General features: G+C 41.1%; 1 protein-coding gene across 7 annotated transcripts in view; it reads right to left on the reverse strand.

Moving 5' to 3' along the window:
* The window catches only part of TANC2 (tetratricopeptide repeat, ankyrin repeat and coiled-coil containing 2), a 518,532-nt gene that overhangs the window by 104,131 nt on the left and 389,906 nt on the right, over positions 1-24,495 (reverse strand). The window contains exon 1 of one of the 7 annotated variants that reach the window (XM_089674606.1): positions 15,092-15,523. The exons of 5 other annotated variants lie outside the window; for them this stretch is intronic. The gene's annotated coding sequence lies outside the window, so the exon portion shown is untranslated. Of the gene's footprint in view, positions 1-15,091; positions 15,524-24,495 lie in introns of those variants that run through there. One more of the 7 variants, XM_089674605.1, reaches the window with a different exon arrangement.

The raw sequence follows: 24,495 nt of genomic DNA on the forward strand, positions 1-24,495 counted from the left end.
CACAAGTCGACCAATAAACTGCATCTTTCCCGTGCCTGGACCTCCTCTGTAACGTCAGTCAACAGGGGGGTTAGCCTGCTGTTGGCTGAAAACAGGTCACAGGAATGCAGAATGAACTGCACTTCTGCAATCCATAGGAGAATAACAGCCAAAAAAATGTGGCTATACTTCTCCTTTAACAATGAACTTCTTTTATTTGGAACATTCATAGGAAAATTCTCAGTACATTTAATGACTTGACGAATGTCTTCAAAAGTACATTAAAATTTTGTTTACTTTTAATATTCGATTTTGGAATGAATGGATTTTCATGAATGAAAACCACATTTACTGTTAGAATTTGTTCTTTCAAAAAAATATTTCCTGTGCACCTTTGCACCACATCACATCACATCAATCGGACCCCACTAATGATTAGAAGATCAAACGAATGTTCCTAAAACAAAAAATTCTAACAGTTTTACTGGTGTATGGCCAGCCTAAACCTGGTCATAGACAGATCGAGATCCGCACGAATTTCAATCCACCTATGGCCAGCCTGGATCTACCGAAGTCAGGGTTTTTTTTTGTGTATGACATTGTATTCCGCCGGTGGGGAAACCTCCCTGCACTCCTCGCCAGCATAACACAACAGGACTAGGGGAGGGGTTCCCCCAGCAACACTGACAGTGTTGATTGTGAAATCTAGCAATTCTCTTTCCTTCAACCTGTGGTTGAGCATTTGCCCAGCAAAAAAAAAAATATCAAACGCCCTTAACCACATGCCGCCCAGCCACTGTAGAAATACGGCGGCAGGGCAGCACGGCTGGGCAAAACCACGTTTTAAAACGTGTGTTTACAAAACAGGTAGGGGGCGTGCGCGAGGTCCGCCACCGCCCTACCTGTCCCGCCGATCACGGCCACGGATGTCAGTCGCCGGGTCACAGCCGGTTGTTACCGGCTGTGTCCTGCCGATTAGCGGCAATCACTGACAGAGAGCAGGGTTGCAGTAGCTCTGCTTTCTGTCAGTTCCCTGTCAGCTCCTGACATGCTGAGCTAGAGAAGAGTTTCTCTCTCCCGATCAGCATGTTTTTTTTTTGCACTGATCACTGTATTGGTGTCACTGGGGATGTCAGTGACCCCAAGTCAGTTCCCCCCCAGTGTCACAATGTCCGCCGCAGTCCCGCCACAAGTCGCTGATCGCCGCCATAATTCGCTGATCGCCGCCATTATTAGTATAAAAAAAATCCCAGTATCATTCCCGCCATTTGTAAACACTATAACTTTCACGTAAACTAATTAATTTACACGTATTGGGTTTTTTTTTAACAAAGACATGTCGCAGAATGCATTTTGGCCAAAATTTATGACGAAATTTGATTTTTAAATTTTTTTTAATGGACATGTTTTATAGCAAAAAAGTCCAAAATATAGTTTTTTTTCTCAAAATTGTCAGCCTTTTTTTTTTTTTTTTTACAGCGCAAAAAATAAACGCACACGTGATCAAGTACCACCGTATGCACCGTATTGCACGACCGTGCAATTGTCCGTTAAACTAGCACAGTGCTGTATAGCAAAACAAATGGCGTAAATTGCAGTATCTATACCATAGTTTGTAGACGCTATAACTTTCACACAAAGCAATCAATATACACTTATTGGGATTTTTTTTACCAAAAACATGGAGCAGAATACATTTTGGCCTAAATTTATAACCAACTTTGAGTTTACTATATATTTTTTATAGCTGAAAATAAAAAATATTGTTTTTCTTCAAAATGTTTGGTCTTTTTTTGTTTATAGCGTGAAAAATAAAATGCGCACAGGTGATCAAATACCACCAAAAGAAAGCTCTATTTGTGTGAAAAAAAGGACGTAAATTTTGCTTGGGTGCAGCATTGCATGACCGCGCAATTAGCAGTTGAATTAGTGCAGCGCCGAGTAGCAAAAAGAGGCCTGGTCATTAAGGGGGGTAAATCCTCAGGAGTGCAAGTGGTTAACAGAGGCATTTTTGATGCCCAGTGTGCATGCTGCCTTAAAGTTACCTGTGTAATCTGGGTTATACACTTTTTTGTTTACTGCGAAATACAGAGCAGCACTGCAATGGTTAGTTGTTCCCATACATGCTATAATGCTTTAGATAAGCTTCTTGTACAAACCTTACCCTTTATGATATAGTGATATGATGTTTTCATCATCCAAAAACAGAAATAAAAGACACTTGTAACTTATTTTTCACTTAGCATATTTCAAATGAAATCAAAGAATAATCTCTCTAATTGGAGGCTTCTGAACAGGTATTTTTGATGTGCTTTATTTCTTTTTCTGTAGTTTTTTTTTAGTGCCGATGACTAGTGTACAGCATGTGCCTTAGTTCTCCTGTACACATTCTAAATGAGAGGAAAAGCACACTTCTAATGTTTACTGTCACAAAGAAGTACATCTTTAATGGTGGCAGAAATCTATCAGTGTAGGAAATCCAGCACATAGCACAGAGAGGATCTACAAACAATATTAGATCAGTCATGCCTTTTGTTACCCCCCAAAAAGGATAATTACTGTAATTGCTATATTGGGTTTCAGCTGCACCTGTCCACTTCTCTTACCTGCCGTACAAATAACACAGGTATACACAAAGTGGCAGGTGCAGCAAAGCTTCTCATCTTGTACCTTTACAGGTTAACACAACATATTGCCCCTCCACAATGCAACTGCAGTCTGCAGCTCTTATTATACTAATCTCTGCCCACTCACTTCTTTCACTGCAGCAATAATTCCACCTACATTTCACTCCCGGCTTTCTCTATACATTCTCCTCCTCCTCCTCACACTTAGGGCCTCCATCCTGCCCTGACCTAGATCAAGACCCCTCAAGGGCCAGAGTGCAGAGATGCTGGTGTAAAGTGGGCTGCACACAGAGACTATGTTATGTCTGGTTAGTATGCTATGTATTCTTTTTTACAGCCACATCACCAACCTTAATGGACACTCTCATCTCAATCAGGTTTCCTATATTCAGTCCTTTCTGAAGAAACAACCTACTTATTAGGGTTTATTTCATGAGAACACACGTGCATAATTGGACCTATATGTGCTATTTATAGCTAAATCTCAACTCCAGTAGAGAAACAGCAATAAATACCATCTAGAGGTAAGACATCAAGTCACAAAACATATATATATAGCTTGCCCCTTATGGAGTACACACAAAAGACCCTGATGACAAAAAATATAAATAAAGAAGCAACCCCTAAAGTGTATGTTAATCCTAACAATACATTTGACTTATATGATCCCTTTTAGTCTATCGATATATCATTAAAAGTGTTTGTTTGATATCTGTTGTAAGGTAATTCCTGTTGGTCCTGACAGAAATCCAGTACAATCTCCTTAAAGTGTATCTAAAGCCAAAACAGTTTTTGATAAGAGTTGTAGGGCGTTAGCAGAGCCAATCAATAGTAAATAGCTTCAAACATGCTTCAGACAAGCATAGATCAATACAAAAAAATGAAAAACAATAAAAAAACAAAGCGTAATAAAAACAAATGGGAAGACCACTCAGTATTTTTTCTGCTGTCACTTTTCTATGTTGCAGGCCGGTGTTATGTTTTGATGGGGTTTTGCTCACTTCATTTGGGCTTTGCATTCCCATAAACGTCTATGGGGACACAAAACCCGCCTGAAGCAGCTGAAATGCAGATCAGGAGAACAGCTGCAGGTCAAATGCACTTGTCAATGACGTCTGACTGATCTCAGACTGATGCGATTACCAAAAGTCCAAGGTGCCTTGATGCGGGCCTTACTCTATCCTGATAATCGTTGACGCTGTGATTGACAGTGAGGGAATAATCGAAAATTTTGGCTTGAAACCAGAACAGAAATAGAGGGGAAATCTTACAACAGCGAAGTCTTTGACAACTGTGTACCAGGGCATTTCCCTCACTTTGGGAAGATTATCTGTCACTTCCTGTTGTGTCTGTAGTACATGTAGTGAAGGGTTATCAACATTCCCTGCTCTGTATGTAATAAGGAAAATAGTTTTGGATATACTTGTGCATGGCATGAAGTCCTATGGATAGCTCTACTCTTATTTACACAGTTGTTGCAAGGCTATGCGTGCTTCTTTGCTGACCCAAATTCGAACGGAGCATTGTGAATATGCATCAAGCAGCTCGGCCTGAAACTGCTGATACTGCTTCAACATCAGCAGGTCATTCCGCTTTAGAAGGGAGCGGTAGAGAGGGGCAGTACAGGTCTCGAGAGACCACTTCTATGGAGGTTTCAGTACAGATGGAGAGTGTGTTATTATCATATAAATGCTTCCACAATGGCAAAACTCGAGTTCTGCTTTTAGAAACTTAAAAGATGTATTTGCTTTGGGGAAAAGGGGAAAGTATATTTAAATTTTAGATAATTAAATTGGTAGTTTCATGGTACACATTTAAAAAAAAGTCCTAAAAATTGGCAAAAATCCAAGTAAAGCTAGTGCATGCAAAAATAAGTAAGGATCACGGTTTTAACTGTCACATGTACAAAGCATACCACAAACCATGTTATCATAGACAATTACCAGACCAAATTTATTTTCCAATTTATGTATAGAGAACTACAGAATCATGCAAAGATCTAAAATTAACACAAAAAGCTATAAAAAACACAAATGCATAAGTGAACACAAAGTGCCTGTGTAGCTATAAACGGGCATTAAAAGAACACAGATGGCACACAGAAACAAACAGAACCACACACACAGAGATAGCTGAGCGGAGTAACATACGTTCCGCTACTATGTAAAGATAATTATTCATGAAGAAAAGCAGAAGGTGAGATAGCAGAGAGCAGGGGAGGAATAAAGATCTTTCTTCAATGTTTCTATGATAATGGAGGCACATTGCATCTGCTTGTCCTGGAAACAGAAATGATTCTACTCCGATCAGAAAAGGCAGCAAGGTTAGCTAGTAAAGTGGCCTGCAGACTGAGGGTAGGCATGTAAGACATTATGTGATTGTTGAACTATTCTAATGATTTCACATAATTAATTGCTGAATTGCAAGGTTTGTGAGAAGCTTTTGCCTTCTTTGGGACAGTCAGGAAAGGATGCAAAGAGCACAACAGTTTAGCCTTGTAAGCTTGTGGCTAAATTGAGACTTAAAGTGGAGTTCAACCTGAAAAACAAAAAAAAAGGAAGCAGCAAAAACTGTAGCTGCTGACTTTTAAAATACAGACACTTACCTGTCCCTCGGTTCAGCGGTGTCCTCACCACCGTTGGTTTCACCGGCCGTCTTCTCTCCCTGGCGCCGGCATCTTCAGTGTGGTTACCTGGCTGTGACAGCTTGTGGCTTCACAGCCAGGTGCCCACTGCGCATACGCGTGAAGCTCTGTGCTTTGTGAATTGCCCCGTAGTCTTCTGGGACCTGTCACGTGTCCCGGAAGATTACGGGGAGGGAGCGGGGCAGGATAACTTCCGCTTCTGATCACCTAGGCAATCGCAGCAGAAGTGAGAGTGGGTACCTGTCAAATTCAGGTACCCACTCCCCAAGGTGTCAATCCTTAATAGGGAGTGGGGGACAAAGGCATAAAGCGGAACTTCCCCTTTTGGGTGGAGCTCCACTTTAAGCTGGCCATACATGTATAGATTTTCATTTGAGAATTATAGTTTCAAGAATATTTGTTTGATTTTATAATTGTTAGTGGGGTCAAATCGATGTTCGTTTTCAACAGCAGTGATGGGAAAATTCGAGGGGGCAGGAAGGAAAACTTCTCAAACTAATTTTCGGCCAGTGGATGTGGTTATCATTTGGAAATGACATTCACTTTAAAGTCGAATGTTAAAAGCAAAAGACAATTTTCGAACGACATTCATCAAATGTTAAAAGAATTTTTATTCGACTTTTCTTCCACTGTAATGTATATAAGTACATAGGGTGGTCATGGATGGGCAGATATCTCTGTCTTTTCTCAAACAGGTGTGTAAGTCAGAGACTTGCCATAAAGCCCTACTGTCAATGACAGTGGCACATGTCATTGGTTTCAAAAGTACTTTTCTCTGTACCAACATGAAGGAAATGCACTTGTGACCACATGACCCTGTGTGCTTGTTTTCACCCTCTAGGACAGGGTTTCTCAACTGGGGTTCCTCCAGACATGTCTAGGGGTTCATTGAGCAATTTTTGCCTCTCAGGCAAGTTCCCACTGACACCATTGATCTTTTTAGCGATCTGTAAGGGGGTAATTCTTCCCAATGACCACAAGTGTAAGGAACATTCTTACCTCTGACTATCACACTAATGTATCATGAATTGTAGATAAAGTAATTTTAGCAGGGGTTCCCTGAGACCGGAAAGTTATGTCAAGGGTTCCTCTGAAAAGGTTTATAAAGGCTGTTCTAAGACATCAGAATATACCTAAAATTGAAAACAATGCTTGAAAAGAATTGATAATTTCTGACCCCAATCCACCCAATGATACTCACTTTTCCCACCCCAGCACCCTGTCCAGTCTGTCAGAGCCCTTGGAAATACCTGATGCTTTCAGGTGTGATCATGTGACCTTTACTTCATCTTTAGCAGCCAAACACCAGTCCTGAAAACTATCATTTAAGGCAATAAAGCAGGTAATCAACCTTGTGTAAGCTATGAAACTCACATGGAGCTTGAGCAGTGTATATACATGCAGTGTTTTCCATTCAACCAGCAGGCTGAACAAAGAAAAACAGACAGGTCCCCAAATTCACAAGAGACTGTATTACAACAGTAGAGACTCCTCCTCTCCCCCTCGGTTCCTGCTGAACCAGCCAAATTTGGATCTATGTATGACCAGCTTAAAGTCTTTCAAAGGCTCAAGGTTTTTTACCTTCATGCATTCTATGAATAAAGATAAACTTGTGTGCAACAGCCCCCCAGCCCACTTAATACTTACCTGAGCCCCACTGCGTTCCAGCAATGTGCACAAGAGCCTTGGCTCTCTGGGGATGCTCCCTCCTCATTGACTGAGACAGCAGTGGAAGCCATTGGCAGTGGAAGCCATTGGCAGTGGAAGCCATTGACTGCCTGTCAATTACAGCCAGTGAGAGCGAGCCTGCTTGGGTGCCCCCAGAGCAAGCTGCTTGCTCTGAGGGCACTCAAAGTGGCCAGGAGTTCTGGTGGAGGACCTGAGAAGAGGAGGATCAGGGCTGCACTGCACAGAGCAGGTAAGTATGACATTTTTTTTTTATTGCTTGTAATATCACTTTACATTGGCTTGGTAAAGAGCCAAGAGCCACCTCAGGCATGCTACCTGCTGGCTACAAGTTATAAATATGACTATAATACATTTCACATTTATGCAACTGAAAAAAAATACCCTTTTAGATTCCCACATAATAAAGAAAATGATATACAAAACAGTGCACTAAAATTCTAAGACTGAGATGATCGTTGCAGTAGCTCTACATCCAGACACTTCAAATAATATCATCTTAAACATGTTAATGTAATTCCAAAATGGTTTTTCATCTTTTAAAACCTGCTGCTTTAATTTAAAGTCATAATAAACCCCGGACCCTGCATTCACTCTATCTGATCTCCCACAGTACACACAACATAGAAATGGAATTATTTTAGTAAATATAAACTGCTAAATACCTTTTCTCATCAGCTGTTAGAGCAGTCTTGTAACTTCAGCAGAGCACTGGTTAAAGCTTGTAGAAGTATTTTTCTTTCTGCTCTAGGAGGATGTGAAATCCTTGACCCTCTGCCTGGACAGTGCTGATTGGCCATCTGCTGATTACATGCACCCTCCCAAAAAAAACCCAAAAGCCTCTCTAGCAATGCACACCAAACTGAGCATGTGACCACGTGTTCAGTCTGTATTAGGTGGTCATTTCAACAAGAAGAGGCAGAGAAATCAGGATCAGACATCTTTTTTACACAATGCAGAGGATTAACCCCTTACTCAACAGTGAGTATAACAAGCATGCTTTACTGCATATACAGACTGATTTTACTATTGTGGGTTTAGTAACACTTTAAAGAATACTTGGTGATCCTACTATGAAAGTCTTCCTTTAGGAACTTCCTGTTACGGGGTGAAAATGTCCCTCACTTGAGCTCCTGTATTGTCACCCTATCATGTGCCCCAGTGGAGACAACAAACAGCCATACAGACACATTGTTCAGGCATCTTCCCCCATTTTCACCATTAGAATGCCTGCCTAGAGCAATGATATGCAGCCAATGCTGGAGCAAGTGCATGTAAGCCAGAAGTGGCTGAAAGAACCAGCAAGAGATCATCAGTACTGAGGTGAAAAATAAAACGGAGTATTCCTTCCTATGTTTGATTACATGGCCTTTGGATATACAGGGAGCTTGTATGTTCAAGCAGTCCCACCTGGCTACCAGGTATCTAATGTTCTGATATGAAAAAAGGAGGACAAAAACAGTATTTTATGGAAAGAAATGAACATGACAATTGTTTATGATACACAATTTAACAAACACAGGGAGAAATTTACAAAAACTGGTGAACTCAGAATAAGGTTTAGCTGTTCATGGTAGCCAATCAGCTTCGAACTTCAGCTTTTGCAATAAAACTTGGAAGCTGATTGGTTTCTATGCAGAGTTGCACCAGATTTTGTCCTCTCCAGTTTAAGCAAAATAACCCCATGAATGCCATCCATCCAGGGTTTACATTTACTTCAAAGGTTAGTCCATTTAAAACATAGAATTTATTTTTTTGAAAACCAGAGTATGATGCTATTATTTTATTTATCGTCATTCTGTAGCAAGATTGCTGTATTGTACTATCCAATTGGATGATTTACCATTACTGAAAATAAAAACAGGAGAGGATGGCTGGCAGCAGAAGGAGTAAAATGATGGAGGGGTTACTGCTAGAAACTTTGGCTTCTTCAGTCCATTAAAGATAAAAAGTCATTAAATGATTTGGCTCCTCACAAACAATGGCTGGCATACCAGTCCTAGGTGGACTGACCTTTTTAAAAACGATTACATAGGTATAAAGCCTTAAAAAAAAGCTGAAAAAAATACTAAACTAAAAATATCTCTAAAGTTTAATCCACATACATAAAGATAAAGCAGTAAGTGGAAACAACAACTCATCTTACACAATGATCCCGAGATTGCCATAACTGCTCTAAAACATTACTGTAAATAGTGTATTGACTGTGCGAGCGTGAAGGCCATTACTGTGGAAAGTGGAAATGTCTCTATGGCTAGACAGACTAGAGGAAGAAAACATACCATTTTATATAAAACTATTATCTGTTCATGGAGTTCCTTCCTTTATTAGGAGTCATTTTGTATCTTCCTTGTTATACTGCAACACAGTTATTTTAATGTTTATTTCTTTTAAACACATTGCAATGGTGGGAACTGACCTACTGAAAGCAATGTTTTATTCTCTTGCCCATGCATCCTGTTGTGTTGAAACATGAAGCAAAATGCATGGCGTGATGTCCAGAGTGAACTAGGCCTCCGACCCTCAACTTCAGTCAGGAAATCACAGTATTTCTGACACCACAGGTATGTTTGTGCTGAATGTGCAGCATGTACTCTGTGCCACAGCCTTTAGGATGAACAAGCTGATCCCCTAAATCAAATGTGGTGAGTAATACGTCTTGCCCTGCCATAAAGGGGGTCTACAGCCATTTTACTTCAGATACTGCTGCACATTTCTCAAGGTAAGTTGGCATTGACACAGCTGATCATAGTCTCCATTTGGAGGGTTGATAATAAATGGCAATGCTGGATAGCAATTAGGGGAAAGTGACAAAGCATTGTCACCCAAGAACAGCATGGATCGGCAGGTATTATTTATGAAAGCTGCAGACTTTAAAATACCAAAAATGTCTTTTGAAGTCATGCTGAAGCTTATATGAGATTGGTGTGATTGGCTTTACATTTACTTTAATGTAAAGAATCTATCAATGAGCCCAATTTCAAGGTTTCACATACAGAGCAGAGATATTGGTCCTGCATTGTACCTGATGACGTCATTGGGCACCTTACAGGAGGGACCAGCTGTACAGAGAACAGAGCCTGATGTGCATATGACACCTTATTCCTCGTCCCCAAGAGTTAATGAGTATTGAACCCTTGGAATGCAGGGCATGGGGGGAGCAGGCTCACGGCAAGGGTAGTTTTTTTGTAATTTCTGGAGTTTGGCTTTAAATCTTGCAATAATGTACCTTTATATAATTTTAATTTTATTCAAGCTACGAGACTGCAATAAAATAGTGACAGTTGGAAAAGGAAAATCTACAAATCTAAGCATGTAACAAAATAGAAATATGGTACATTAAGCTTGTAAAACTGTGAGCTACCTAAAAATATTACAATGCAACAATTAAACAAACTCAACATATGTGTTCACTGAAAATAAAAATACACCATAGCTTTTCTACATTCATTGAAAGTCAGTGTGCTGTGTCTGTCCCATCTCCTCCATCCTTCCCCACTATTGACAGCTGTGATACAATGAAAAAGGGTCACATAAAGTTCCTAATTATGAGAGCTTCTAAAAATATTGCAAAGCTGCCCGTAGACTGTTTGAGTCATGTATGGTCAGGCTGAATGTACCTAAGTTGATCGATCATCTTGGGTACAGCCAGCCTGTCCGGTTTTACATTCGATTATTGCTAGCAACTAATATAGCCGCTAGCAGTAATCACTGTGTTCTCCCAGAGGGGACGACTCTCCCCGCCCTCCAGCCGGGAGAACACAATAGCTCTGCAGGAGGGAATCACACTGACTGTGTTGATGGGGGAATCAAGCAATTTTTTTTCCTGCAACCCATGGTTGCAAGAAAGAAAATCGCTTCATCTATGGCCGGCTTTACTGTTGGAAGAATGGAGTGTTCTGTTCCCCATGGAGAGGGCTGATTTCCAGACAGTGACTTAAGGTTATGTTAACAGCAGTACAGGGGCTAACTACTGTAGTTGATGCTTGTTGCCTTGCAGCTCCGGGTCCTGGGTTTTAGTCCCACCTGGTATGACTTTGTATGTTCTCTATCCATGTATCAGTGGGTTTTTTCCAGCTCCCACCTTCTCTATAATCTGAGACTCATACATATAGGTTAATTGGATTCCTCTCAAAAGCAGCCAATAGTGTGTGTAGAAGGAACGTCAGATTGTGAGCTCTTTCAGGAGGCAGGGACACTTATCAATGGATCTATGTACCCTGTGAAGTGCACATGGAGAGGCTGAAATGCAGTAAATACTGGAGACGACAAGCCAAGGAGCTGGAAAGTCTGCCTTGACAGGAAAGACCAGAGATTAAAAGAAACCGATTTATTTCTCTATACCCTATCACTTTAACTGAATCTTTTCTGACCTTGTATTCCCCCTTCTGTGCGAAGACCAAATATGTACATACCACGTGACCTTTCAGACAGTCTTGGGGGTTCCTGGATCACAATACGATCAATGGGTTACATTCACAAACATGCTGCAATCGTTATATAGAGCCAATCAGCCTAAAGCACAGATGAATGTATCTTATGGGCATTGTAAAATCGGAGACAGTTCCTGGAAATTACATCAGGTTGTATGGGAATAATACTACAATGCCAATGGATTTTATTACATCAGTAGGCAAAGACTATAAGCACAACACAGTTTTTGTGAATGTCAGATTCTTCAAATTAAATAGCACAAGGTACTAATTGTCTAATACAGAAAAATACTGTTGTTATTATTAATACTGGAGAGTGGATGGAGATAGTCAGTCCTGTTCTAAAACATGATCTTGTACAAGATCTGCAGCAGAATTTGAAACTGAAGGCGCTTTGATAAATACAGCCCAATTTCTATTCTTCAGCTAATAAAGTGAACAGAGTGAATATTAACAATATAGAAACTCAAACAAAACTGTAGTATATTGCAGCTTAGGTGTGGTGGCTGCATTTGTTTGTAATTTTTACCTGGTGATTCTGCGAATAGCACACTTCCTCTGTCCCTTCATGTTTACACACATTTCTCCTCCATCTTTTGGGGCAGCTAGGTTTGCCATACAGCAGGACTTCATGTCTGCCATATGTTATTCATATCTATTACAAAATCGATTGATAGGAATAGCAGTTTAAGATAGAGAAGGATCTCTGTGCTTTCTTCAAAGCTCACAGGAAGGGACAAGGTCACTGCAGTTCTGGCAAGATCAACAGATATTTCCTGTACTTGTTGAAAATGTACTCTAAACCCATGAAGAATACAATCCACCAATTATGGCCCTGAGATTTATAGATGAAGGCTATCCATAAACTCCCCAATCCTACATCAATCCAATGGCCCAATACAAAATCAGCATAATTAAAGGCTCCCCCAGGATGTGGTGAGTATTTTTCACATCTTTTACATACCTGTGTAACCTGGCTAATGCTTTCCTCTTCTGAATCCATTTGTCAAGTCTTACTGGTAACAGAAGGAGGCTCAAACACTACAAACAGGCACCTCTCATTGGGGAGATATTCATGGCAAGGCAGGGCAGGGCATATTACCTCCCTCAAAATGGATATCCACTAGGCTCTGCCAACCTGGGTAAGGAACACATGGCCTGTGGCTCCCAGGAGCATTGTGGCTACTTCACATGTTTAGAGACTGCAGAAAAGCTACTGATTTCACAGACAAACCCTGTCTGCATGACTTGCACTGAGATAAGTTCAACAAAAGACAAAATTGCTTTCCAATCCCTTAGGAAGCAAAGGCTGAATATGTAATGAATGAATATGGCAGCCCATGCATACATACATGTATAAAATAGATAACAGACTTTTATGAGATTATATAACAATTAGCCATTCTCTTAGACAAGTGTCTAGAAAAAGGTGTTTAGGCAGGTTTGCAAAAGGAAAAAACACCCGAAAAGGTGTTTAGGCAGGTTTGCAGAAGGAAAAAATAGGCAGAAGGACTGAAGCACACCGATAGTTTATTGGGTAGGCAAGAAGCTGGATGATGACAAAGCAATATGGAGAGCTACAAGCTCCGAAAAGTGGTGTCACTGTAAAGCAATATATGTGTGAATCACAGGAACAGCTGCTGCACACAGCTTTACTGTAGCAGGTGGAACATTTTGCACATATGTACATAGCCATATAGCCAGTGCTGGCACAACATGACGATCAGGTAAAGAAAATGAGTCCAGGAGAAAACCATTTCTGCTAGAGCCTGTTCTTTGCTTACAATGCTGTGCTCACATGCCAGGAAATCACATCATCTCTGCAAGCTTCAAATGACACAAATGGAGTATAAAGAAGGAAGCAGCACTCCAGTCTGTCGAAGGTGAATTATGGCAGCAGAAAAAAGAATGCTGCTTTATCAGTAACTAAATAAAATGCAAGTCCAGCCACAAAGCCATTATTTCTTGATGTTAAGCGGAGAGTAAATGACAATTCTGGGAAACAGCACTGCTTACACTAAAAAAAAAAAAAAAATCACCTCTGCACAACGGATATAATAATCCAGCATCCAATTCAAACAGAACCAGTCTATGATTTTCTAATCTGTCCTAGGTTTCTATAGGAAGCAGGTCTTCTTTCTACTAGAAATGAGGCCAAACACAGTCCAATACTCAGTCAGCTGTGCCAATGGTCAACCTGTCAGTTCCTCAGACGTTGGCGTGTTCACCGAGGCATGAGGCACGCAGTGGCTTAGTCAGGTGACTAGTTTGTTATTAATCTCCACACCTTTCTTGCAATGATCATACCTGCTCTAAAGGTGGGAGATCTTCTTTAACGCTAGTAAACATACAAAGTACTACAGATAAGCATCTACCCCATATTAGATATTTATTCTAAATGATTACAATAGGCTATGGAAGCAAAATAATTAGTGTGAGAAGCCTCGGACAGAAGCTGCCCTTCTATGGCTCCTGTGCTGCACACCAGTTACACGGCATATTCATTTCTCAGCATGTGATGTCACTGCTATGTAAGCATTAGGCATCCCAGGAATATGAGAAGACCAGCGTCCATCTACGCTTACACACAATTTTTTCTCCTGACAGATTACCACTCAGTTTTTTTTATTACAAAGACCATAATGTAAAGTGAATGAGAGCAGCCATTTTTCTCAGCTGGAAACCAAAAGAAATCTAGCTCTGTATAAGCAGTGTATAGATGTCCATTACTGGAGAGTCTGCACAGGCCTTTTATGAGCAACATCACTGAGGTCAGAGGTCAATTAAAATGGCTGCTTCCATCAGCACAGCCAGTATATGACGACAGCTGCTGTGCACGGACAAAACGGTGAGGGAAATAAAGGACGCATTCCCGGTAGATGATTAAAAAGATAATTTCCTGTTTCACATTGAGTGCAGATACGGACTACAGTGCTATCCATCCAAATGATCTGGCACTGTGGTCCAAGTGGCCCCGTAAATCATTCAATTTCTTGACGGACAGCAAAATGGCTGCTGGGCCTTCTGTGCAAACAGATAAAGATTTGATGGATGCAATGGCTTAAAACCGTTTTTTCTCTGTGCGAAAAGAGATATAGGCAATAAGGCAGGGTATGTCATTATGTGGAGTGACCAGCTCTCATTCAGTTATCCACAAATGTACAAAGATGAAAGGATACCCTTAGAAGGACACCCCGATATAAACCCAAAGAACGATGTTTACCATATTTATGATTGAAGGCAGCGTTCCACATAGGAACAGATCAAGGCCTTAACAGGTGTCTGTGATAAAAATAAAATAAAAGAGTGGCTTTCACCAATGCCATGAGGTCCAAATGATTGCTGATGATAACAAATCAAGCCTGTTGACAGGAGTCCAGACTCCTACGTGCCGCACCCCAGTGCATTCTGGTCCTCAGGAGCTCGGAGCTGCTGAGAAGCTTCCCGTCTCTCGATGGCCTCCATTAATAGGAAGCTTACAGAGAAATTCATGCCATGCTTATCAGTACAGTAATGGGGGAAGAGAGACAACATTGTACAGAAGATAAATGATGAATTCTATTAACAGCACAGGGTAGAATTTCATTGACAGCAATGTAACATATGTCCAAGGTAAACACTTCTCTTCATTCATGCTTACAAGGTGGGCATCCTCCCAGAGAAGGACTCCGCTTTACATGTAGCTTTCCCACCCCCTTAATTCATGTGATAATGATACTTACACTGGTAGAAGGTTGAAGTCCCTGGCAATCCAAGCTCATGGATAATCTCTTCTTCCACAGCCTCACAGTCACCAATAAGCAAGTCCTCTTTTTTTTTTTTTTTTTTTTCGCTCTCACAGGTCCGGCTAGCAATACCGACCTCCCAGGAGTCAACACTGTGGGCTTTATCAGAGCAGACAGTGATGCTTGGCTTACAAACACGTCCCTCCCTCTCTAGCTCCTCTCTCTCTGCTTCCCTGTGACTTCACAGCTAGCTCTTCTCTCCCCCGGTGAGGATGCAGAGGGCTTTGAAATTTGTATTTCTGTCCCCAGTCCTCTTTTTTTCCCCCCCCTCCTCCAACGGCAGCACACAGGAGGGGAGTGGGATGGTGCAGAACGGCACGGAGAGAGATGCAAAAGGCGGCGTAGGGATGCAGTTCGGTCCTGAGCTAATGAATGGTGCAGTGCTCTTGTTGTCATGGAAACGCAAAGAGGAAAAAATCATTGCCATATAAGGAGCGGTGACATGGATTCTGGGAACATATTAGAATATATAAAATAAATGGAAAAAAAAAAAAGAAAGAGAAAATTTGCTGATGTACATCCTGTGCATGTCATGCAGCAGTTTTCATTTACCGACAGTGGGACGGTGCAGGGTTGCTGCAATGAGGATGCTGCTGGAGGCTGCGAGATGAGATTCGGATGGATTATTCTTGTTAGGGATGCTAGCAAGGCCCTGCTCTGATCAGAAAGGAGAGAGCTAAAAAGATGGGGGGGTTGTCTCTGCGACAGGTGGCCCACTGACAGGAAGAAGCAGCCTGTCCACACCACTGGCACAATGATGCTGGAGGAATGTTAACTCCTTCCAACCCAACTACCAGAACAGATCTTTCTTTGTACTTTGTTGGACTGATGTTAACGTTTGCCAGGATTAAATGAAACAGCTGCCCAGTGTACATACATTAGTCTTTGCTTTATAAAGTGGGGAAATAGGCAGCAAAGAAAGCTGTAAACAACGGTTTAGAATAACTAGGTGACTGCTGTCTGGCTGCTACTTCACCCTACATACTACCTTATTAAAGTGTAATTCCACCTTTACAAATTGAAATAATACCTACTGTATATTTGTTATGGGTCTCAATTCACACAGCAGAACTGAAAAACAGCTTCTAACCATTTTATTTGCTCTTTTCTGAAAACTTCAAAACTGAAAAATGCTACTTGTTTATGAGGGGGCTGGGGAGGTACGTGTACAGTAAACAACCCTGCTGTAATGTGCTGGCGGATCTTCATTATCAGTTGTAAACTAGATACAGTATGTACACTGGCTGTCCTACTGAAGCAGTGGTTGTCAACTTGCAAGGTAAAGGGGGCCTAAAATGCAGCCTCTAATGTCTCCAATAGGCAGCATATAATACTTAAAGTGTTTCTAAACCCAGGACCCTGCATTCACTATATCTGATCTCCCAAATTGCACAGAACATGGAAGTGCAATTATTTTAGTAAATATAAACTGCTAAATACCTTTTCTTATCAGCAGTTAGAGCAGTCTTGTGACTTCTATCAGTGTCCAGCAAAGCGCTGGTTAAAGCCTACAGGAGGAGTTTTCTTTCTGCTCTAGGAGGACCCCTGGCCTCTGTCTGGACAGTATTGATTGGCCCTGTGCTGATCACATGCACTCTGTGGGTGGCAGCTACAGGTTAGGCAACGTATCCATAGGCCGCTTCCTAATTCCGGGTTTTCAAGTGCACGTGTGCCCGCCTCTTGCTGTGATGGGACACAGCACAAGTTTATCATCAGTTTTCAGCCAATGATTTTGGCTCTATACCTGCTTAGGACAATCACAGCAAAGAGTTCCGTTTTTAAAAGCACACAGAACTCTGTAGACAGACAGCAATCTGGCTGTTTCTTCTCCCTGAGTTAAGGGAGAAAAGTAGACAGATCTGTGAGTTAAAGCAGCACACATTACTCCATTTCTCAAATTACACTTGTTGGACACACAGGTAACCCATTCATTGCCCCTTGATATTAACTTCTTCCCAGCCAGTGTCATTAGTATAGTGCACAGTACCATCACTGTTCCCTATATTAGTGTCACTAGCACAGCCAGTGTGTCAGCGCCAGATTGTCTTCCACACTATCACAGTCACACTCTTAAGTTGTTCATCACCGCCATTACTAGTGTCTCTATACTGTGTAACCTCCAGTATATACCATAGTTTGTAGACCATAGGTGCTCAACTTTTTGAAGAGTGAGATCCACTTAAGTTATTTAGTAACCAGTCCCCAGCCAGAATGAAATGAAATGGTTCTGAATTTCAAATTTTTATTTTGAACAGCATAATGAGCATTTGTGTTCTGTAGCCTCTGAATGTAGGTGGGAAGGAGAGGACAAGAAGCCAGCTTTCAGTGGTTGCAGGAGGAAAATGGAGAGGATCAGTTCCTGTATATATGTTGCCCCCACCGCACCTCCTGTTCAAGTGTAAAACAGAATGTGACAAGGAGGCTGCACAAGCTCCCTGGGGCGGGGACGCCAATGAAATCCAAAGCTACACCAGTGGTTGGGGGCGTGGTAAAAACACATCTCAATTATGTTTTACTGCTTCCCAAACCATAAAGGTAAATGAGCCCTTACTATCCTGAGTCCCCTATAAGGCTGCTTTCACACTGATGCACTGCATCTTTCCTGTATGTTAGCTGCTCTTTGCCATAGACATCTATTATAGCTTGCGGGTGTGGTGCACTCTGAAAGCATACCAAAACTCCTGCATTCATTTTGTGAAAGGCCACATTATAGGGCTCGCAGGCCACAGGTTGAGCACCCGTGTTGTATAACTTTCACACAAACCAATTAATATACACTTATTAGGATTTTTTTTACCAAGGTCATGTAGCGGAATACATTTAAATTTAATTTGGGTACAGTGTTGCATGACAGCAATTGCCAGTTAAAGTAGCGCACTGATGAATACCAAAATGAAGGGGTAAAATCTTCTGGAGGTCAAGTGGTTAAATAACCTTGTGTGTTCCCAGGTGCCCCCAACTTTACAACAGGACAAGTCTCAGAACACGGCCAAAAAAACTGCTTGCTACGACAGAAGTGAAGTCTCATTTTCAAAAACTGTTGACAGATCGGCAATTTTCTTTTTTTGACAGGAGAGAATAAATCTCTGAAGTCTGATACCACTTAGATTCAGGTACTTATGCTAGCTGTTTGTGACAACAGATGTAATTATTCCATACTCAACTGCATTACATTGTGTTTTTTTCAGTGCCTCTTTAATAGCTAGGTCATGAATGTATCCTCTGAGATATAGAACAGCATGGTCTGAAGGATGCAGTCCTACAAGAGAGGGTTCTCACATGGCTTCTAATACTGCCTGCACCATTATCTGTACATTCATCCCAAGTGCCATCAGTCAGGTGTGGCCACACTTAACAGTATCAGACAGGTTACTCTCCTCCACCCAATAACCCTTCAATGTTATTGTTAGATACAATTAATCTTTTTTTTTTTTGATCCACAGGGGAAAAAAAGATTATTGACCCAGCAGCTTACTATCACAATAAAAACAAATGCCTTTGTAAACAGAGCTCTAAAAACTGTAGCAGCTGCAGACACAAATGATCAAATGCAACAAGCAAGGCACTCCATAAAGCACTAGTGATACAAAGCAGGCTGCCAATATTATATACTTATACAACAATCACATACACCTCTCCATCCCCCCCACAAAAAAACAAACAACAAAAACCAGCTGCATGCACATCTATACACATTGTCCATTAAAAGTTAAATAAATACATTTATTGAGAAAATGAATCTACTTCCTGCTTTTCCGTCACCAATAACGTCCAGCAGACAGATGATTGTAATGTTGTACGGCACATGTAAGATTATCAGGGCAAACAATGTTTGCACCTCATCTGGTGCATGTGCCGTACTACACTTCATTAAAGAAGAACAATAGGCAAAACTTTTTTCCCCCCATTTTGGATACAGTAAAGGGAGGGTTTTAACCTGTCAGTTTATTTTTTGCTATCTGTGTCCCTTTAGGGAGATTTACCTTCACTACCTGTCCCATGGCATAAACAGGAAGGGAGGGAAAGTCCCTGCAAATTAAGGGAATCCCTTGGGGACCCCCAGCTTTAAAGTGGTTCTAAAGGCTGAGAGTTTTTTACCTTCATGCATTCTGTGCATGAAAGTAAAAAACCTTCAGGGTGCAGCTCCCCCCAGCCCCCCTAATACTTACCTGAGCCCCATCTCGATCCAGTGATGTGCACAAGAGCACAGCTCTCCTGGGACTCTCTCTTCATTAGCTGAGAAAATCACAGCCAGTGGGAAGGGAGCGGGTGGTGCGACCAACTGAGCCATGCTCTGTGTCCCATAAACACACAGAGGTGGCTCAGGGGCGAGTACGCATGAGTGCCTCCAGAGCAGGCAGCTTACTCTGGGAGCACTTGGCAAGAGGGAGGGACCAGAAGCGCTGGTGGGGGACCTGAGAACAGGAGGATTGGGGCTGCTCTGTGCCAAACCACTTAAAAGAGCAGGTAATTATGATGTGTTTATTATTATAAAGAAAAACAAGGCTTTAGAAACATTTTAACTTTCAAAGATGGGAAAGAGCAACAACAGTAATCCAGTGCCACTGAATCTTTTCACTCAACAGAAACCTCTTCAAAGCAATTTTCCGGTCTCAAGAAACCTGGAGCTTGCAGTAGATTAGCACTAGGAAGTGGGAGAATGGCCACTTTACATTAGTGGGCGATGAGGAGAACGGCCCCTCTAACATTGGGGCAGTAGGAAGAATGCTTCCCACACTGCAGTCAATGGGAAACCGGCAACTGCTGTCACTGGTTATTCACCTCTTGTTACAGGAGATGCTCTAATGGTCCCACACCATTGGCTCTGCCAAATGACATCAGTACTGGGACTATGCAGGCACCAACAGGGGGGATAGCTATGTGCCACTGCTGACTGCACAAGAACACCTAGCTCCAGGTTGAGAAAGGCTGCTCTAGTCACAGAGTATGCAGAAAAAGACAAACAAAGTCCACTCTCATAGTAAGTCCAATAATGAAAACTTCAGGTACCACAAATGATTAGAGTGTTGCTAAACCCACAACAGTAAAACCAGTCTGTATATACAGAAAAATATGCTTGTTATACTCACAGTGGAATCTAAGGGGTTAATCTTTCGTACTGTGTAAAAAGACTGTGTGATCCTGTCTTCTCTGATCCTCCCCTTCTTTTACTGTCACCAATCCATCTAACATAGTACAGAACAGATGTGGCAAGTCTGCAAATGCTCTGTTTGGTGTGCATTTTTTTTTTAATGGGAGGGTGCATGTGATCAGCACAGGGCAAATCAGCACTGTCCATTCAGAGGGTCAGAGATTATGCAGCCTCATAGGACAGTCAGAAGAGAATGAAAACTCCCCCTACAAGATTAACAAGAGCTCAGCCAGACACTGATAGAAGTCACAAGACTGCTATATACGGCTGATGAGAAAAGGTATTTAGTAGTTTATATTTGCTAAAATAATTACAGGTCCATGTTCTGTATACTATGGGAGATCAGATATAGTGAATGCAGGGTCCTGGGTTTAGTAACACTTTAAATCCACTGTTGCTTTAACTGCTACACTTCCTTTTTAAAAAAAAAGAACAATTTTAGAGATTGAAAGAAAATCTTAGTGCAATCTAGTTTTAACATTTAAATAATAAAATTTAGTGATAGATCCTTATATAGGGACAACTTAGAAGGAGAGGGGACAAAAAGATGTAAAAATCAAGCAATGGCAGCTATTTTATCATGTTAATTAGCACAGAAAACTACATTTGCGATATGGAAATGTTGCCCATATTAGGCCATGTATTCTAATATGAAAGAGGAAACCTAAGGTGAACTTGAGTTTTCTAGTCAGGAAGTTATATAACAACAAAAACCGCACAGGGGTGTGATACAGGAGCCAAAGGAATAAACAGAGGGGCAGAGAATAAACCGATTAATACCTCGGCACTGATTCATTGTATGATTTTACACTCCTTATTTCTCTGAGGTCACAAACATCGCGTGTCTCATTTTGCTGTAACACTGCACTTAGTAAATTATTCAGCTGAAGAGAGGGAGGCTTTCGCCCACTGACGCTATACCAGCAAACGAGTGTTAATAAAGTGCAGCTCCTTTCTACCTTGAGCTGTGACCCCTCTGTTCATGAAGCTCTGTCTCAGATTAATGTAGTAAAACATTGCAGCACAAGATGTTTAATAGACATTCACTCCAAACTATCTATGAATTGCTGCTTTACTGTAATTTCACTCATGTCTGGAGTCAAGACTTCCTCTGCTGGTAGAAGATGTTCTTAGGTGCCATGGCTATACCTTCTTTATTAGGATATGTCCTTTATCTCAGCATGTACAGTTCCTGCGTGTCACAATGTTTAAACTCTCTGAATGGCACACAACAACCTGAGAGACCTGGCGTCTCCTGGGACTCCAGATAAGCAATATACAGAACTTCACTATAAACACACATTGTAAGATTTACAAAGGAAAGCAAAAATGCACAGCAAAATGGGAAGAGACATCAAAAGGCACAAGCTCCATTGTGATCCATTTTTAATAATAATCCACAGATTTAAACATGACAATTTTATCAGCTTGATGCAAATCGTGGTATCAGTGTGAATTTGTCTTAAATGAATGGGCCAGGCGTACTATATCAATAAATTATTATTAATAAATGCAGCTTGGGAGAACAGCACAGTAACTGGATGTTTCTCTCGCTGAATACAACTCTTTCTGCTCAAGACCATGAAAAAAGGTTCTCCCTCTGTATGGCTAATTGATTTTATCATAGCATTTAGCCAGCTGGCTGCATTCCTGATATACAGAACATGCAATCACAAGAGGGGAATCCACATACAGTATCTGTACATTACATACAATCATAAAGATATAGAACAGCCCACATATATAGGGTCCCTGGGTAATAGGGTGTGAGTAATAATTGTGGCAGCAACCGGCTTAGAAGAAAAGACATGCTTCCTTTACATGCTACAGGCCCAATGCTTTGTGGAACACTCAAAAACACAAAGCAGGTTATGGGAGCATAGCCATTTGTCATGAACATTTTTAGAGGTTTTCTTTTGGAGTGTTCCTTTAATGCAACATCAAATATCTTTGTAAAAGTCTGTAAAAGAACTTTTGTTTACATTTTGGTAAATATTAACATACATAAGGCAGCCTGCATTTTCAGCAGTTAGGAATAGGGATCTTTAAAGTGGCTATAAGCCTCTAAAAATAAACAAAGCATATTCCTCTATACTGTGTACTAGCCTTATTCCAAAGCACCTAGCAGGATCTCTCTTATCTCTATGCAATCTGTATTAGTCGATTCTGACAGGTTATCCTGACATCACAGAATTCAGCACATAGAAGGAGATTGGCAGCCTCAGCTGTGCATGTTTTCCTATGAGACTGTGTAGAGGGGGTGTGTCCATTCCCTCCTCTCAGGTCTCAGATTACACTCCAGTCTCCTCTATAAACTATGCAGTGTGTGACATCAGATCTCTGCTCCCTGGAGCTGAGAAAAATACCTTTGCTCTGTGAGTTTTAAATGGCTGTAGAGAAGATAAGGATACAGATAATTGGGTACAACTTATGATTTGTTTCATTTCTGTGTATTACCTAATGCTGGTCAATTCACTGGGTACATCTAAGGGTGTACAACCATTTTAAGAATGAACTATAGTTTTCTCTCAGCAATGGGGCAATTAACTTAGGCACCCAAATGACAAATGGTATGTGTGTCACTCGAAAATACAACTTTTCAGTCACTTAGAGGATGCAACATTTTAGCTATCGTGTTTTATATTCTGTCAACAAGATATGCCTTATATTGCCCTGACATATAAGAACTGGATGGAAAGGAAAATTGGTATCACCCTAAGTAACCAAATGTCTTTGAATTTTCATTAAGTCCTAGAAACATATCAGCTGTAATCACTGTTTGGCTTTTCTAACTGTTTTTATTTATCAGGATCAATAGGACTACTTTCCAACTGACTTGGATTTTCTGGGACAGTCCTGCTTTTGCTCAGTAGTCCCTCAATCACTGCTTCCCCAGGATCAGTTTGAGGCATGCTTCCCAACAGTGTGGGAAATTGGAGCAGCATAATGTGTGTAGTAATAGATTGGAGCAGCATGATGTGTGTAGTAATAGATTGTGTGATTCAGTTGCCAAGGATGCTGTTCATTTTGCTGCCACCACACAGGAACTTCCTGTTACCTCAATGGCAACAGAGGATGCTTCCTGTGCTGCATAGTCAACTAATGCCGGGTATCAGGTTCCTTTTCTTGCTGCCCAAATTCAGAAAGACTTGATTGAAATTGCAGGTGAGAACAACCTTGAACTCACTAGCTACGAAACCTACCTATGAAGGGGTCTGATCCTTGATGACAGGGATTCTGTAGGAGGAAGAGGATTCCTACTGGAATCTGCAATTGGGGACATGATGATGCAATATTCTGCACGATCTGGCAATAATTTGTAGGTTGAAAGTAAAATAAAACATGTGCTTTTATGGCTATCAACCAGGCAAGGACAACTTACAGTTCGTAGGTGAGAAGGTAAAAAAGGGAGAATAATTATCTCATTCCTGTGTGTGTTTTTGATTACTCTCCTCCTGAATGGCTTCTTTATAGGGTGGACCAACTGCACAATGGGTTGTCACTAGGCTTCCTTTCAGCTTTTGCATGTTGTGATGTTAGACTTTGTATCTTTTGTGACATTCATATATACCTTTGTTTTAAGCGCTAAGAACCTTGATTGTTTTTGCTGCAGACCTCCCGGCACGGACAGTGATGCCCTACCTCGCCTCCTACAAAAAACCCCATCAGCCAAAACTGTTGTCAAAGTAATTAGCAGAATGGTCAATGTCAAATGATGTTTTGTATATTATTTTATGACAAATGTGTTTGCAGTATAATTGGTCTTTATCACTGTACTCTCTGCAAGAGCTGTTGGATTGCCCTGCTTACTTTGCAGACTAAAAGTTGTAGCTAGTTAATGCATAAAAAATATTGCTAATGGACAATACATTATTAGCTGTGTTTCTGTGCTTATTATTATTATAAATCTACCTGTATGTATTGTATTCTAAAATGACACTGTACAATAGATCAGTAATATCCTTTTTGCAGACCCAGGCCTATTTTACATGAATGTCCCACCTCCATGTAAAGTATATTCTCTGCCTTCAATGGTTAGCTGGACACACCGCAAAAATTACCCAAAACAATGAAACCTTTTCTGGAGACATTGACAACCACAAATTGGTTCGTCAAAACTAGGCACACCAACAGGCACCCCAAAACCAGACTGTCCTAAACATATTCTTGATGATGAGGCACAGTGTGA

The sequence above is a fragment of the Staurois parvus genome, unplaced genomic scaffold (assembly GCF_062004578.1).
Source record: "Staurois parvus isolate SC_StPar_1 unplaced genomic scaffold, SC_StPar_1.0 ptg000151l, whole genome shotgun sequence".
NCBI classification, from domain to species: domain Eukaryota; kingdom Metazoa; phylum Chordata; class Amphibia; order Anura; family Ranidae; genus Staurois; species Staurois parvus.